We start from the raw sequence: 16018 nt of genomic DNA on the forward strand, positions 1-16018 counted from the left end.
GTTTGGACAGTACTGACGACCAGAAAAATGATCTTCTCCTTGCCAAGGCTAAGCAGGTCCGGACCAGTGCAAACGTTTTGAGTTTTAGTTAATTACCTGAACCTAGCTACTACATCACCGGCATCGTCATTAGACATTTGGAGGATATATTATGCTATTGCCATTGATTGTATTGATTATTTACATGATTGTCGTAGAGGAGCATCAACGTTTGAACGGAACAGCAGTGATCTCGGCTATGGCATAGCTAGCCATTATTAAAACACCACATCTCCTGTTTGGAGGAGCCCCGGCCCGATGTGGCAAATTACCTCCAGTTACAGACTACTGTGGATAGCAAGCAAATCTTCTGGTTTATCAGGCATAAATGAATGTTAGGACATACATTGTTAAAAATGCCAATGGCCCCTGGTGTGAGCATTGATTACTTTGTCTTATGATGACTGTTGGATAGATGATTCACTTACTTAAACAAATGTATTGTTGTCGCTTTGGATAAAGGCGTCTGCTAAATGCCATAAATGTAAAATGTAATGTTATCCTAGCAAAGGCACCCCTTTCAGCAATGTCACTATGATTATCTGCCTAGCTTTCACATAACTTGGCTAGCTAGCTATAGCTAGTCCAGGCAAAAGCTATGCATGAGGCTAGCTGTGATGATAACGTTGTTAGCTATGGGTAAAACGAAAATAGTTGTAATCACACCCAAAAGACAGTCTTTGCTAAACCTTTTAGTTTATTGATTTTACCTCAGCGGATATCATAGCCAAGCCCTGATCCATTCACTTAGTCTTGAAACTACTACTAGCCTACTAGTGGTGGGGCAGCACATTCAACAGCCAGCAGCAGTGCTTGTTGTTGCTGTAACTGCAGCTTAGAATGTTCATGTTAGACTAGCATTCATCAAAACAGTTCTCATTTTGGTCTTCACCATATATCGCCTATGGGCACTTGAATGCAATATTTTATACATTTAATAAAAACAATATTACCTACGAACTTAACTCGGTCTCAATGCACTGCTCTAGGGCCTGAAAGCCACATCATGATTGGTTGTGTAGAAATTGCTGTACGTCAGACTTTTTTAAAGGTAACTGGTAAACAAAAACACCTGAACTTATTGTTAAAATATTCTGGGGATGTGTAGACATTGGCACGGTGAGCAGACACACATTTACATTACATTTATATTTTTGACATTTAGCAGACGCTTTCATTCAAAGCAAGCAACAAGTACATTTGTCTAAAGTAAGTGAATCATCAACACATCAGTCATCATAAGCAAAAATCTATGCTAGGACCAGGTGCCATTACCAGTCACAATGATAGAAAAATAAATGTTTACATTAGAAAAATAAATGTTTACATTCATATACGAAATGGCATAGAAAATCGGTGCTCACACAAGGCACTCCAGTCTCCACTATAATTTACTGTATCTTCTACTGTATCTAGCAATTTCAGAGGCAGTGGAAATAACAGCGATTCTTTTCAAAACTATTATTAGACACTAAACAATATAACAATTATGCTCTCCTTTATCTTACTGACCTTGTATAGAAATGAACGGTATATTAGCCTGTAGGCCGAAAAATCATCATGAACACAGACACATACACAACAAGCATGAACACACAGACACACTCACACACACATATAGGCCTAAACACACAGGCACACATTCTTCCCCTTTCAGTCACACATGAGTATGTTTGTGTATAGGTCTGTGCAAGCCATTGTTTGGGGCTTTAGCGCGACCCTGCTGAACTAAGACGGATCAGGAAACTGGAGCAGGGGTTGGATTTGGGCAGTGTTTGGCCCGATGCCCCAGCCTTTCTTCGGCCCCACGCTACTTTAACACATCATCTGCTTCGACGCGCCCAGACACAGGGGCTGGGGTACCCTGGAGTGACCGTGTCCCCAGGGAGGTGCTGGTTGGTGTGTGTCTATGGCCCTGTTTAGATAGGAAATCAGTTGTGGACAGTAAAATGTTTTGGACCGCCAGTTTTTTTTCTGTATGTAAACAGAAAGTCTCTTGCCAAATGTGTGGGAGATAGTGTACGACAAGATCTGCGAATGTTACCCCTAACTGTCTCCCTTCATGTAAATGCAAATGTCTCGCCAAAATATCTATCCAATCACATGGGCTGTGACATCAGAGGTCGAGGGTGAGTATTTCCGGTACTTCCTCCCTGTTGTAAAGAAATGCTAACAGCTTAGCTATAGCTAGGTTCGTTGCTACCATTCCTGTGCTTTGTGTTGCTACATCTGAATCGTGACAATAATGGCAAATGCGGGAATCATAGGGAGGGTTTGGAGTAAGAATGAGAGCAGGGCTCTCATCTCTCTGTGGTCGATTGACCAAATCCAACTCAAATTTGAAAGAAATAACAGGAAAAAGTAAACATGTTTGTCAGTTATACAAGAAAAAGTTATACTCTCAGGGCACGCATATGCATTTGAACCTCTTGTAAGACATTGTGTTGCCTTACTTTGTGGCCCACCAGTTCAGTACAGATTTCAAATAACACCCTCATGACTACATTTTGGGATTGTAGTGCATTGTACTGTTGAAGCTTATGTCAATGTTAAGCATTCAAGTTCTATTAATGTAAAGAAATGTTTAAAAAAATCAATGGGCAATCTTGTTACAATGTTGGATCATGGCCATCAAATAATGACATGTAGAAAAATTCCCTTTACATGCAACCTTGTCACAATGTTGTGCGATGACCGTCAAATGTTGATTTTCAGAAAACTTGTATTTACATGAATAGGCAACATTTTAAAAACTATTATTTTCAAGTGCGAGATGGTCTGATGCTGACCGTCAACTGCCAATGTTAAGAGAACTTTCACCCCATAATAAACAACGTAGCAACATTGGATGATGACCATCAAATGACAATCATAAACCAACATGGTATGATGGTGTTATCACATTCTACTGTGTAACATTTGGCTTTAAACGTTGTCCTGCAGTTATTTTCCATCATCTCTTAAGACAGTGATTAAACATCATTTTACATATGTTTATAACATTTTGGGATTTTGACATTGCTGCACCTTACCATTTTTCATGACCGACATACAACGATACAACAAAAAAACAATGTTAATACAACGTCGTTTTTTCTAAAATGCCCATGGGGTAGCTTTTGCTAGAGCTGTCAGTCGATAAAAAATGTGTTGATTAATCTTTTCCTATGAATTGATTAATCTGCTCATTTAATCTCATGTGGAAATGGGGGTAATAGATTTAAAAAAATAAATAATAATAATAAAAAAAAAAGTCTACACAAGAAACCCAAAGTGTTGCCTGAACAATGAGTGAGGGAATAAAGGCCTTTACAGACGAGCAAGCTGTAGCAATGACACCTACGCAGGGTTAACTCAGCCGAGGAGGGGTTTCAGGTGAGTTTCTCCTTCATGCTATGATCCTGTTTGGCAGGAAAGAAGGAAGACATTCTATAGCACCTTTTGGTGATTTGCGGTGGAGAAGTGGGCGGTGTTCATGTGAACGAGCATGAAGGAACCCTGGCTTGTGTCCACCGCCTAGCTGTTATTGATAGTGAATGGACCTCCTTGTGGCTGCCACTCCCATGTGAAACTTGCTTAATACGGCACTTAGTCATTATGGCCTCCAAATCAAAGGTGTGAATTCCCATTCCCATTGCTCAAACCGATCTTCCTAGGTACAACACTCTTTGCTACATGTGTTTACTTGGCTACATGTGACTCACTCTAGCTTTAACTTCTTGTCCTTGGTCTGATACATTTAAAAAAAATGCTGTCAACTAAAGCATTAGTTGATTAATATGTTTGATTAATATATACAGCCCTACTTTTGACTGATACAAGATTTTGAAATCTGAAATCTAGTCAATGTATGTCTATAAGATTTAGATTGACTGCATCAATGCTGCTGGGTATGGAGATATAGGGAATGGGTACTGTATATGAATCAACAACGTCCCTGTAAAAACGTAGTTGTGCACATTGAGTGTTGTTACTAATGCATTCTTTTTTAAACCTGAACAGTGCTTGGTTACCTTCCCTCTCTTTCATCAAACAAGGAAGTTGTAATAAAAAATAATAAAGTTTCTTCCTTTCTCTAGCACTCTGACTGCCAATGGCACTTGTTCTTATCGTAGGTTTTACTTACGATTACTTGTATAGTTGATTCACTTACTTAGACAAATGTACTTATTGTCGCTTCGCATAAAAGCGTCTGCTAAATAACTACTAAATGTGAGTGGGAGTGGCCTTTTCCACACTGAAAGAAAATGCATAAACAACGTATTCTTCTTCCTCTTCAGTTCATTTGAAAAGTACACATATCTGAAGTTAGACAGTGACCTTTTATCATGCTGTTGATATTTGAAGTATACTGACATTATTTAAAAATAAATTCATAATTTAATGACATACATGTTCTTCAATTGTCAGATGTTCAGTCATAAAATGACGCTCCTTGACGTTCTAACATTAAACATTATGTATAAGACGTGACAGCTTTAAAGAGTCAAGTATGTGACGTTTTAACTTTAAACATTAGAATTACACAGGGACATGTGGAGTAAGTTAAAAAGTGTGCGCCACTATTTCAGACCTGCAGAACTGGCTTTGGAAGGAGGAAGGAGTTGGCCTTGCGTAACAGGTGTCTGAGGTAGTCAATGACCATATCTTTGGTCTTGTCCACATTCACCTCTAAGAAGGAGTATTAACACCAGGACAGAGAAAGTTATCAATGATGTCTCCATCACCCTTGTACAGCAGGCTGAGCACCACCATCACAAGCCGTCAGCTGATATAATCATATGCCTATTCTTTTGCAGGCTCCTACAGCTGTCTGTGGAGACTAAATGACGTATCAAAGTGGGGTGAGGGAGGCATCCATGATGATGTATGAAGGTTTTTTAAACTTTAGTTTGCACTGAGATGACAGTACAACCTGGAGATGCAAAGCACATTCTGCATCTGCTCAAAGAGACCAAGTATTTATTAATCAATTTAGTAATCTAAGCTTTCAATGAAAGCTACACTATACTTTGCAACATACAGTACAGGAACCTGAGAAATTAAGACAGTCAGAATGTACTGTGTCTTTTCCACAACACAGGTATTTACTGTATCAACAGCAACAAAGTGACTCTTAGATTCTACCTTGAGGAACAATGTGTACTAAGTCTGAATGGCATGACTCAAAGCTGCAAGGAGACACTGCAGTGAATTGTCTAATTTCTGGAGTGTTTGGCAAGCGCTCTAGTGACAAGGATGTGGAAATGGCTTACATCACATAACAAGCCCTCTGAACGTCAGTCAGGGGAACTGATTGACGAATATCCTAGCTGGAGAAACAGCGGGCAGAAGCACATTATAAGAACGACGATAAAGAAGAGGCTTTATTCCGGTGTATAAGGCCCATGTGGGAATCCAAACCTCAACAAACATAGTTCACGAGAGGTCACGTGATTAGTCTTGGGTACTTTGGTATGAATCATGAATCAAAAAGAATTTTAGACTGACATTCTGAGCACTGAGTTTATTTAGTCATCTTTATTTAGATCTCATGCTAGGAAGTAGGCTTTGTTTGGATTAGTTGCATGTTTTCTTTCATCTACTGTGATGTACGTTGTAGATGAGTAATCCATTTACTATGCCACTGGCACAGTTAGGGTTAACTATGTAAAAGGCACAGTTAGAGTTTAAAGGTTACTGTTATTGTTTAGAAGTGCCCTCCCATCAGCCCTTCTGTCACAATGTTGCAGCTATGCGGTAGAAGTTAGCTGTGACCTCTAACGTGTGTGTGTGTGTGTGTGTGTGTTTTGTTTATGGGGGCATGAGTACGTAAAAAGTGACTGCCATTCCATGCTGGAGACACAAAAGGGCTAGCAGCCATCAGACTGAAAGGCAAACATGCCACCGATGAGGAAGTGAGTTTTGTTTTGGAGCCCTTCTAGTGTTTCCCAAAACTCCCAGGCTCACACACACACACACACACACACACACACACACACACACACACACACACACACACACACACACACACACACACACACACACACACACACACACACACACACACACACACACACACACACACACACACACACACACACACACACACACTGACACAGTTGATCCTGATCGGACATGAGGTCTGTGTCAGGCCAGGGGACACAGCGTAAACATTCCTTGCATAAACAAAGACTACACAAAGACTGGGAAAAACCAATGAGCTGACTGGACTCACAACACTATACACTGGCCCAATATAACTTTTCCATAACATTGTGGATGTTAAAATGACAATTAAGGAACTGATTGACCAACTGTAGATTAATATGGCCAAGAGCCTATTGCTTATTGAACATAAAGCAAATATATCAGAAGAATTGTGTAACGTTAAATGGCAACAATATTATTTAATCTGTTTATTAATTACAATGAGAAGTATTTGAGTGTGAAGTGACCTTGATTGTTTGTCTGTAGGGAGAGAACAGGATAAGTTTATGTGCTGACAAAGGTTGGTGAGTTTGGGCCACTAGTTCACAATTGATCCTTATTTCATGTATATATAATTGCTGCAGAAGATGCCTTTCTGTATTTGAAAAGGTTCAACAAATATTTACCCTGTTTGTCCTCTTAGTTGGGGAGGGTCTGGCCACTTCCTGGTCTGGTAAAGACTTGTCTAAATAAAACATGTTCAAAGCGCATTATTTTATTCAATGATACTCAAATGGCTCTTTCCTATTTCAAGTGGCTCGAGGTAAAATTGAAAAAGAACCCGTCATTTGCCACCAGTTAGGAGGGAGTGCGGAACATTCATGTCAGTCCATAGCCTGGATTAAACCAGTTTATGATATGATTACTGTAAAATACATTTCTGCTAAATATTTATCTTTGTAGTCTGTTAGCATATTTTGCCGTTTTGTCTCGGATGAAGTGGACACTGGTCCGTGGTTTTCCAGGTAGTGGACTATGAGAAATGGCTAGCACTCAGCTGTGCATTGCCCTACATATCTTTACATTAAACTAAGATTATTATGAAATGTATTTGAAACTTGATGTAGTGAATGCTGGCCCTTTCTCATATGTTCTATGGTAAAAGTTTGAAGAAAGCAGAGTTGCACGCGTTCCAACTGCATTCATCAATGTCCAAGAAGTAGGCCTAGGTTCCTGTTGCCGGGGTTACAGCACAGGGCCAGGGTGTCCAGTCTATAAAGTCTGACATCCACTTTCTAAATGAATAATTAAATTCAGCCCTCCTGGATCTGCTGGAGCATCTTTTTGATATTAAGCATTACCTTGGTAATCCTCTTAGTGGTGGGAAAGTGGTTTAGCAGCGCATTCTTTATGACATGAGGATCACAAAGCCCAGAGGGGCCCTGGGGGGTGGAGGCCACTCCCCTCTCAGGCCCTCCAAAACTTTCCATCCACATTTCCCTGGGATTGCCTACCGTCCCAATGAACCCACTGACTCCTGACAGAGTGCACTGTGCAGAGACAGTGTGTGGTGGTGTCTATATCCATGCGTTTGTGTGGGTGGGGTGGGGGGTGGGGGGGTACATGTGTGTATGCATGTGTGTGTTGGGTAGGGAGGAGAGGTTATTTGGGTTCACTACAGACAGGAGAGTTGGGGAAATGGTGTTGCCGTAGGAACACAGGCTGGTTCAGCTGCAAAGGCTGAGAGGATTAGAGGGATCAGGAGAGGGAATGGTGGTCAGACATACAGAGAGACAGGAGAGGGACAGACAGACAGACAAACAAGAGAGGGAACGATGGCCAGACAGACAGACAGACAGACAGACAAGAGAGGGATGGGTGGCCAGACAGACAGGAGAGGGATCAGTGGCCAGACAGACAGACAGACAAGAGAGGGAACGGTGGCCAGACAGGAGAGGGAGCAGTAGACAGACAGGAGAGGGAATGGGGGACAGACAGACAGGAGAGGGATCAGACAGACAGACAGACAGACAGACAGACAGACAGACAGACAGACAGACAGACAGACAGACAGACAGACAGGAGAGGGATCAGACAGACAAACAGACAGACTGGAGAGGGATCTGTAGACAGACAGACAGACAGGAAAGGGATCGGGGGCGCTTAGTGGCGTAGCACACTAATGCACATACCACATAATCGCAAGGTTCCTGGTTCGATTCCGACCCTTGACATATCTTGCATGTCATCCCTCCTCTCTCTCACCCATCCGTCCTGTCAACCTCTACTGTCTCTATCCCAATAAAGGAGAAATGCCCTAAAAACATATTTAAAAAAAAAAGGAGAGGGATCGGGATCAGACAGACAGGAGAGGGCCAAACAGACAGACAGACAGGAGAGGGATCGGTAGACAGACAGACAGACAGGAGTGGGCCAGACAGACAGCCAGACAGACAGCCAGACAGACAGACAGGAGAGAGATCAGATAGACAGACAGACAGGAAAGGGGCAGATAGACAGACAGGAGAGGGATCGGCAGACAGACAGACAGACACACCCACTTGTGGTAATCAGGACGGGCTGGGCATAGCACTGGGACACAATGTCCTCATGTCCTAGGCAGTGAGACACTCTGAGACCCAGCAACACTTTGACATTGAAGAAACACAGTGCCCTGCATACGTAATGGGACAGTGAAGCATTTTTTCTTATTTTGGCTCTACACAACTTGGATTTGAAATAAAAAAATTACTATGAGATTAAAGTAAATCTTTTCTGCTTTTATTCAATGATATTTGTGTACATATTGGTTTCACCATTCAGAAATTACAACACATTTTATGCATGGTCCCCCTATGCATAAGGTTACTAAAAAGTGATGGGACAGATTTATCAAATGTCCAAATTAAGCACTCATGTTTAGTATTTGGTTGACAATCCTTTGCATGCATTAACTGCCTGAAGTCTGCAACCCATTGACCCCACTATACCCATTGACCCCCACAGTATCTTCTCTGGTCATGCTCTGCCTGGCCTGCAGCCATCTTCATTTGTTCTTTGTCTTGAGGTCTTTTTGCCTAAAATCTTACCATCAGGAAATGCATGTTCAATTAGATTTAAGTCTGAAGATTGACTTTGCCAGTGAAGAACTTTCCACTTGGCACTGAAAAACTTCCTAGTTGCTATTGCAGTATGCTTTGGGTCATTGTCTTACAAAATGATGATGAATTTGGAGGCATTTGCTTATACTCGAGCAGACAAGATGTTTCTGTACACCTCAGAATACATTCTGCTGCTGCAGTCAGCAGTTACATCATCAATTAAGACAAGTTAGCAAGTTCTTGTGGCAGCTATACATGCCCAAACCATAACACCTCCTCCACCATGTTTCATACATGAGGTGGTATATTGTAAATCTTGGGCAGATCTTTTTTTCTCCAAACTTTCTACTTGCAATCACTCTGGTACATGGATACTATTCATCTTATCTGTCCACAAGACCTTTTTCCAGACCTCTGCAGGCTTTTTCTGTATTTTTCAGCAAACTGTAACCGGACCATTCTTTTTGCAGATAACTAGTGGTTTGCACCTTGCAGTGAAGTCTCTGTAGTTCGGCTAGTGATGTGTTCTGAGGATGTAGTCTCTGACACAGTCACACCTACCTCCTTCAGAGTGTTCCTGATCTGTGCAACACTTGTTTTGGGATTTTTTACAATTATTGTGAGCTTTATTTGGTCATCCACTGTAGAAGGCTTCCTTGGCCTACCAGGCCATTTGCGATTGCTGAGCTCACCAGTGCTTTTTGTGTTGTTTTTAATGATGTTCCAAACTGTTGTTTTTGGTAAGTCTAAGGTTTTAGCTCTGTTTCTTTTTCTGATATTTCAGTGTCATAACTGCTTTCCTGACTTTCATTGATATCTCTTTGGTCCTCATGTTGACAGACACCAATAGCAGACTCCAAAGGCAAATGCAAAGCCTAGAATCAATACTAGATATTGACAGCTCTCTTAGGTCTGCACAAATGATTTGATGGAACACACCTTCCTATCCAGAAACCCCTGTCAAGCCAATTGGCCCATTAGTTTTGGTACCCTGAAATAGGTCGACTAAATGGTGAAACCAATATGTACACAAATACCATCAAATAAAAGCTGAGAATCTGTACTTTAACCTCATAGTAATTGTTTGATTTCAAATCCAAACTTTTGGAGTGTAGAGCCAAAAACAGAAAAATGCACATTACATCCAACACATTTATCCAAACCATGTGATTACCCCCAAATACATCACTCAGGGTAAAATCCTCAAACAGCGATACCTATCTACAGAACACATTTGGAAGCCATTCACATTTCCACATGCCCACAAATGGGTGAAGTGTCCCTTTAAGCTTCAGCAAATGACCCGCATGAGGGCATATCCCATAGTGAGGTGTCAAACCGAGTCGTCTGAAAGAGAACTTCCACCTACACAAAGATAGTGCAATAAGCTTTCTATCAATCATTTAGAAACATTTTACAGCGTCTCACACTCTCAGTCTCAGTCTACGTCTCAGTCTCTCAGTAGGTGGGTGAGAGGGCACAGATACAGACAGACAGACAGAACAGACAGACACAGGGATGAGAGCAGAGTGACTGAGGGAGCTCCAGGTCTTCATGAGTCCCTGTCAGATTCCATGGCCTCGCCAGTCTCTTACATAACAATGCTGAAGGCTCCCTTGCCACCTGGTAACCCAGCTCTACTTTCTCACCCCTCCAGAGAATCACTTAATTCCACTCAACCACGCTCCTTCAGCTCTTTGTTACTTTCGCTGCTAATAAGTGCTTGAAGGTCAGAGTGATCTGCAGTAGGGCTCGCCCTTGAAAAGCTTTACTTGTCCTCCTTGAGGCAGGACATTCTCTGAAATGGATAGCAACCATTTTAATAAGAAAACTACTGAACAGTTGTCCAAATGTTGCTACGGTAGAGCTGTCTATAATATCTTGCTTAAATCAATAAGAATCAACAACCACTGTATTGTACTGTATTTCATTCAAATGAAGACCTGTAAATGTAATGTACAGTATAGTTAATGCAGTCTAGTAATAAGAGTGAGGCTTAAAAATGACCTTTCTGTAAGCTTAGATCAGCATACCGGTATGATCCTGGCTACAGGCTGCTTGGTGGGAGAGTTCTCATCCCTAGCCAGTAGACCCTCCTCAAAGTAAACAGGGTCGAGAGAAAGGTTCCCCAGCAGAGACTACAATAACATATCCACTAAAATCTGCTCAATAAAAACCTGCTTCAAGTTACTCTACTAGTATATGTTGTGTTGTTCTTTCTAGTCTGTTTTGCTTTTCGGAGCAGTTTAGTGATTTAGAAGCACTGAACGATTCAGTGAGTCCGAGATTCTGATCTTTGAGATTAACTGAACTGTTTCCACCTCCCAGGGTGATTCTGAGAACTTGGGGAGAGCAGAGAGGAGCAGACTATCAACGTTGTCAGAAATACGTTTCCCAAAGAGTTTCAACCTCAAACCAGCATGACCCCTCGTGACTGAAACAATAAATCTGTCCACAATTTTCACGTTTTCTCCAGTGAATTTCTTAGTAAAATTAGTTTGAAACTAGCAAAGGAGTTGTGTGGTTGAATTTGAATTAGTTTGGAAATGTACACAATGAAATTGCATATTGTTCAGTTAGCCAGCCAGGTGAGCCAGTCACATTTCCCATGAAATGAAACGGGTTCTGATGTCACATTTCTGGACGTCATTCGACCCGAGAGCTACTGAGTAAAGTTTTTAGACAGGAAGAATCCAATTAATGCTTTTAAGCAGTAATTGTAATAAAAAACCTTCTTGATTGTACCTACCTGTCTGTGGTTGTGTTTGTCATAGTATTCATCATTAGATAAACCCTGTTTGCAACACTTACCCGCAGCTGAGCAAACTTAATAGTGCATATAAGTGCTTCCAAAACCTGACTCCGAACCAAAACAACTAACAGTTTGTATTGCGTTTTCATGCTTTTGTAACATATCAAGTAGCAGTTCCATAGACTAGCCTAGCCAAACAATGGGAGGCATCCTTAGCCCCAAACACCGCCCAAGTCCTCAAGAAGACCAAAAAATCATCCCAAGGTCCCAGATTCAGGGTAGGATCTTGGTGTCATGGTCCTGGGCTTTTTTGGGCCATTCCTCGGAGGTGGACACACAGAAGTCTGAGGCTTTGGGCCAAGCCCCGGTGCTAAAAGTGACAGTGGAAAAGCATCAGTGCAATGGTCAAAAACTAACCAAACTGACATTGTACAACAGTTGTGAGACTATTATAACCATAATACAAATGCTGGAGCTCTGTAGCTTTTGCAATGTTGGATTGACATTGTTATTTGATGGTTGTTGGTTAGTCACAATGGTTGGAATTAATTAAACAATGCAATGTGATGGTTATTTTTCAATCTTGATTTCAACGTAGACTCAATGGGAAAAGAGAGAGGCAACACTACCCGAGATAATTTCAAAACTGAGACGATCAAGAAAACAAGGAGACGATCAACTCCGGCATGCATGTGTAATGGGTGGTTTTAAAGTGGACCCAAGTGCAGAGAGGAGGCAGAGACTCAGAGTTGCAAAAATCTAATGTAAGCTTTACTATAATTTCACAGGAAAACACAGGTACATCCATTGAACGATTCAAGACTGAACTTTTTTTGTGTAGCAAAAAAAAACAGGTTTATAAGCTGGACGAATAACAAGGCACAGGTGTGGTCAATTAACTAAAAGAGATGGATAAGGAAAATACTAAAAGGAGTCTCTGGTGGCCAGCGGGGGAAGCAGCAGAAGTGAGGAGGATTCCTCACAGCATGTTGCGACGGTGCGCATGTTCAACGTCTAATGAGTGCCTACCGTTATTCACATCTTTACTTACTCCAAATATCTTTGGTAAAAGTTGCTGTGACTTGGCACGATGTCATATCCCAGAGTCTAGCTTTAAGGTTGTAATTTGATGCTCATCATCTAACGTTGCTATATGATTCCACATGGATTGAATATCCATGGGTTGAAAATGAACGTTTTCTAAACATTGGCAGTTGACGGTCAGCATCAGACCATCTCACAGTTCAAAATAATAGTTTTAAAATGTTGCCTATTTACGTTAATACAGTTGTAAGAAAATAAATTACAGTAACAACTTCTGTATTTAATTATATTTATATAATTATATTATATTAATTATGTAAAATGATCTTTTACTTGGTGTATCAGGCAGCAGAGGAAGTCCTCTTGGTCCAGCCTTGTGGTCTGAGCTGAGAACTGAGTTTTCCATCAGCTCTTGTGTGTTACCATTTGATCTATCACCCCGCCTGAAGCAAACAAACCATGACAAACCATGTTTTATTTGCCAATCAATCAATCACTGTTTGGAATGTGGTATTTCTGCGCACACAGCAGTATACAAAGCATTAACATATTCATGTCCTACCAACCTGTATGTTAATTGGTTTGATAGTTCCAAATGGTGCATGTCTGATTAGCATGTCTCCTAACAGTCTAAATGTTACATTCCACCCTTTTATGCTTTTTCACTTAATTGAAATACATCAGATTTAGTGAATATAACATTCTGCTTAATGTTGCCTCTCTCTTGCTAGAGAAATGTTACTTGTCTCTGAATTTGTATTTTTCCCTGGAGTTAATTCCCTTTTGCTCCAAGAGCCAGCACATTTAAAATATGGTTATACTATATATTTTTGACAGAAAATATCAAACACTTATGTTACACTTATAATATGTCTGCCTCAAACAAAAGTGAATGGTAAATCAGAATTGGGCAAAAAACTAAAACAAAACATTTACAAAGTATTCACAAAGATAGGTAGACTGATAACAATTTGATACAAGGAAATGTGAAATTAATTGTGTAAAAGGTTTCCTCACTGGTTCCGTCCAAATCCAAAACCTTGTATTGTCTCTTTTTGCTAGTAATCCATGTTTGTTCTGGTCATCTAGGAGTCCTTCAAGTGTAATGTTCCAGCTTTACACTTGAAGGATGTTGTGCAACAGAACAGTGTTCATAGTCTCCAAATAGTAGTCTGAGTTCTGAAACCTCCAGTTTCAGAAAATAATCTGAGAAAATATGTAAGAAAATCCTTCAAGTTTAAGGCTGTGGATTCTCCTTCAGAGGTTTAATGTTGTGCAACAGTAGTGTTCATTTCATATCTCCTTAAATGGTGAATCCGGTTTTAAAACAGAATATTAAATCTGATGTATCCACACAATGTCCAATGTCTTTATAAACAATATCCATTGTTTTTGATGAGGCTAGATGTTCCTCGGTTGTCTGACTTGTTTTAAGAGTGATTCCATCAGTCCACCTGATTCTGTTCTTTATTTACACATTTCCTGGACTATGTAATGGTCATTGACTGCAGTAATAGGCAATTTGATGTTAAGTCTACTAATCATGTTATCCCAGTCTATACCCAAGGTGTTGCTATCACATCTTATTTAGTCCCTGCCTTGTATTGAGAGCAACATTTTTCATAACCCCCTTGACTGTGAACAGGATTCAATATCTGGTCACAATCATAATTATCAATCTAAAATGCATACTAGTCTGTCTTGCGGGTAACACTCCATTAAAATGTATATGGCCATGATCTGTTGCTGTCGTGGAAGTCATTTAGGCAGGTTACCTTGGTCTTCTTGGGAGCTAGGATGATTGTGTTCGCCTCAAAACAGGTGGGGATTACAGACTGGGACAGGGATAAATTTAGATGCTTTATGAGGATTAATGATGACACATCACACAACACTTTATAAAACCAGGTGGTGTAGATTTCAGATATTTTCATAATCTGGATTGAAATGTTATATGGTTGGCTCATTTAGGAGAGACAGAACAATAGCCTGTCATAAGATGTTCTTGCCACATCACAAAATAAGAACACAATAATAGTGAGTTGATTTTTTTTCGTTGCTCAAGGATCTCTTTCAGTGTCACAGAACGACCTTTGGACTGAACAATTGATTTAGGTGGTGGCAATCTGCAACACGAGATGGCTTATCAGAATGCTGTTCAGGAATGTCGAAGTTCTTTCCCTGCAAAAACACCAGTGACTCGGAAATGCTAAAAGATCTTGAGAAAACTGCCGTGCTATGGGCCGCACATTAAAATATCCTCTTCCCCTTTATGCACATTCACATTCACTTTGCACGATACACCAAACAATCTACAAGTAAGGACAAGACGCATTGTGTTTGTTTCAAATATCCCAAACATACCTTTATTGACTGACATTTCTTACATAGTTTCCTAAGTTGAGTGCACCCTTTATCCAGTCTAAGAAGTGTTCGATGATAACACCTCTTTGAATAATGTAGAAGGAGATGTATTCTAAATTATTGTTATTTAAAATGTTAACTTAATACAATGGTGTCAATGTTATGTATTGTTTAAGACTTATATATGATCATCATGTTTGCTATTTGATACCTAAGAAATTATGTGTATCTGTGAAATGTCCCTTGATTGGATAACTGGATCCTGCCAATCCTTTATATATCTTCTCATCAGGTCCATTAAGAGATTCACCCCTTTTCAGTCAGATGGTCTGGTTTTAAGTTCTGTTCTGCTATTTGACCTCAGTTGTTTATGCTGAGGCTTAGAACAGTTCTTATTTTCTTTTATTTACAGTCCTTTTGTCTGTCTCAGTTATTCTTTGTAATGCATTTTTACCTTGTTTTAAATATTTGACATTCTGTAATCATCAGAAAACAAGTTGAATAATTTAAGTGGTTTACAATGACTAAACGTGCATCTGTGTGTCATATTGCATCTATGAACTGTCTTCCACAAAAAATAGGACTGTGTTAACCCATCCACTGTATTGCCTAGTGAAATAGTCCATGAATCAGGGCTTGAGGAAGTGATCAATGCCTTTCACTTCACACGGCACACCTAACTTCATAAGGAGACAGCCCCTTAAGTCTAAGATTTCAAATTGTCTAAATGATCGTACATACCCCTTAATGTTGATTAATATGAATGATGAAAACCTCAATGAGATCAATACAACCATCTAACCAAAAC

Source organism: Argentina silus (genome assembly GCF_951799395.1).
Source record: "Argentina silus genome assembly, chromosome: 20".
Classification (NCBI taxonomy): Eukaryota; Metazoa; Chordata; class Actinopteri; order Argentiniformes; family Argentinidae; genus Argentina; species Argentina silus.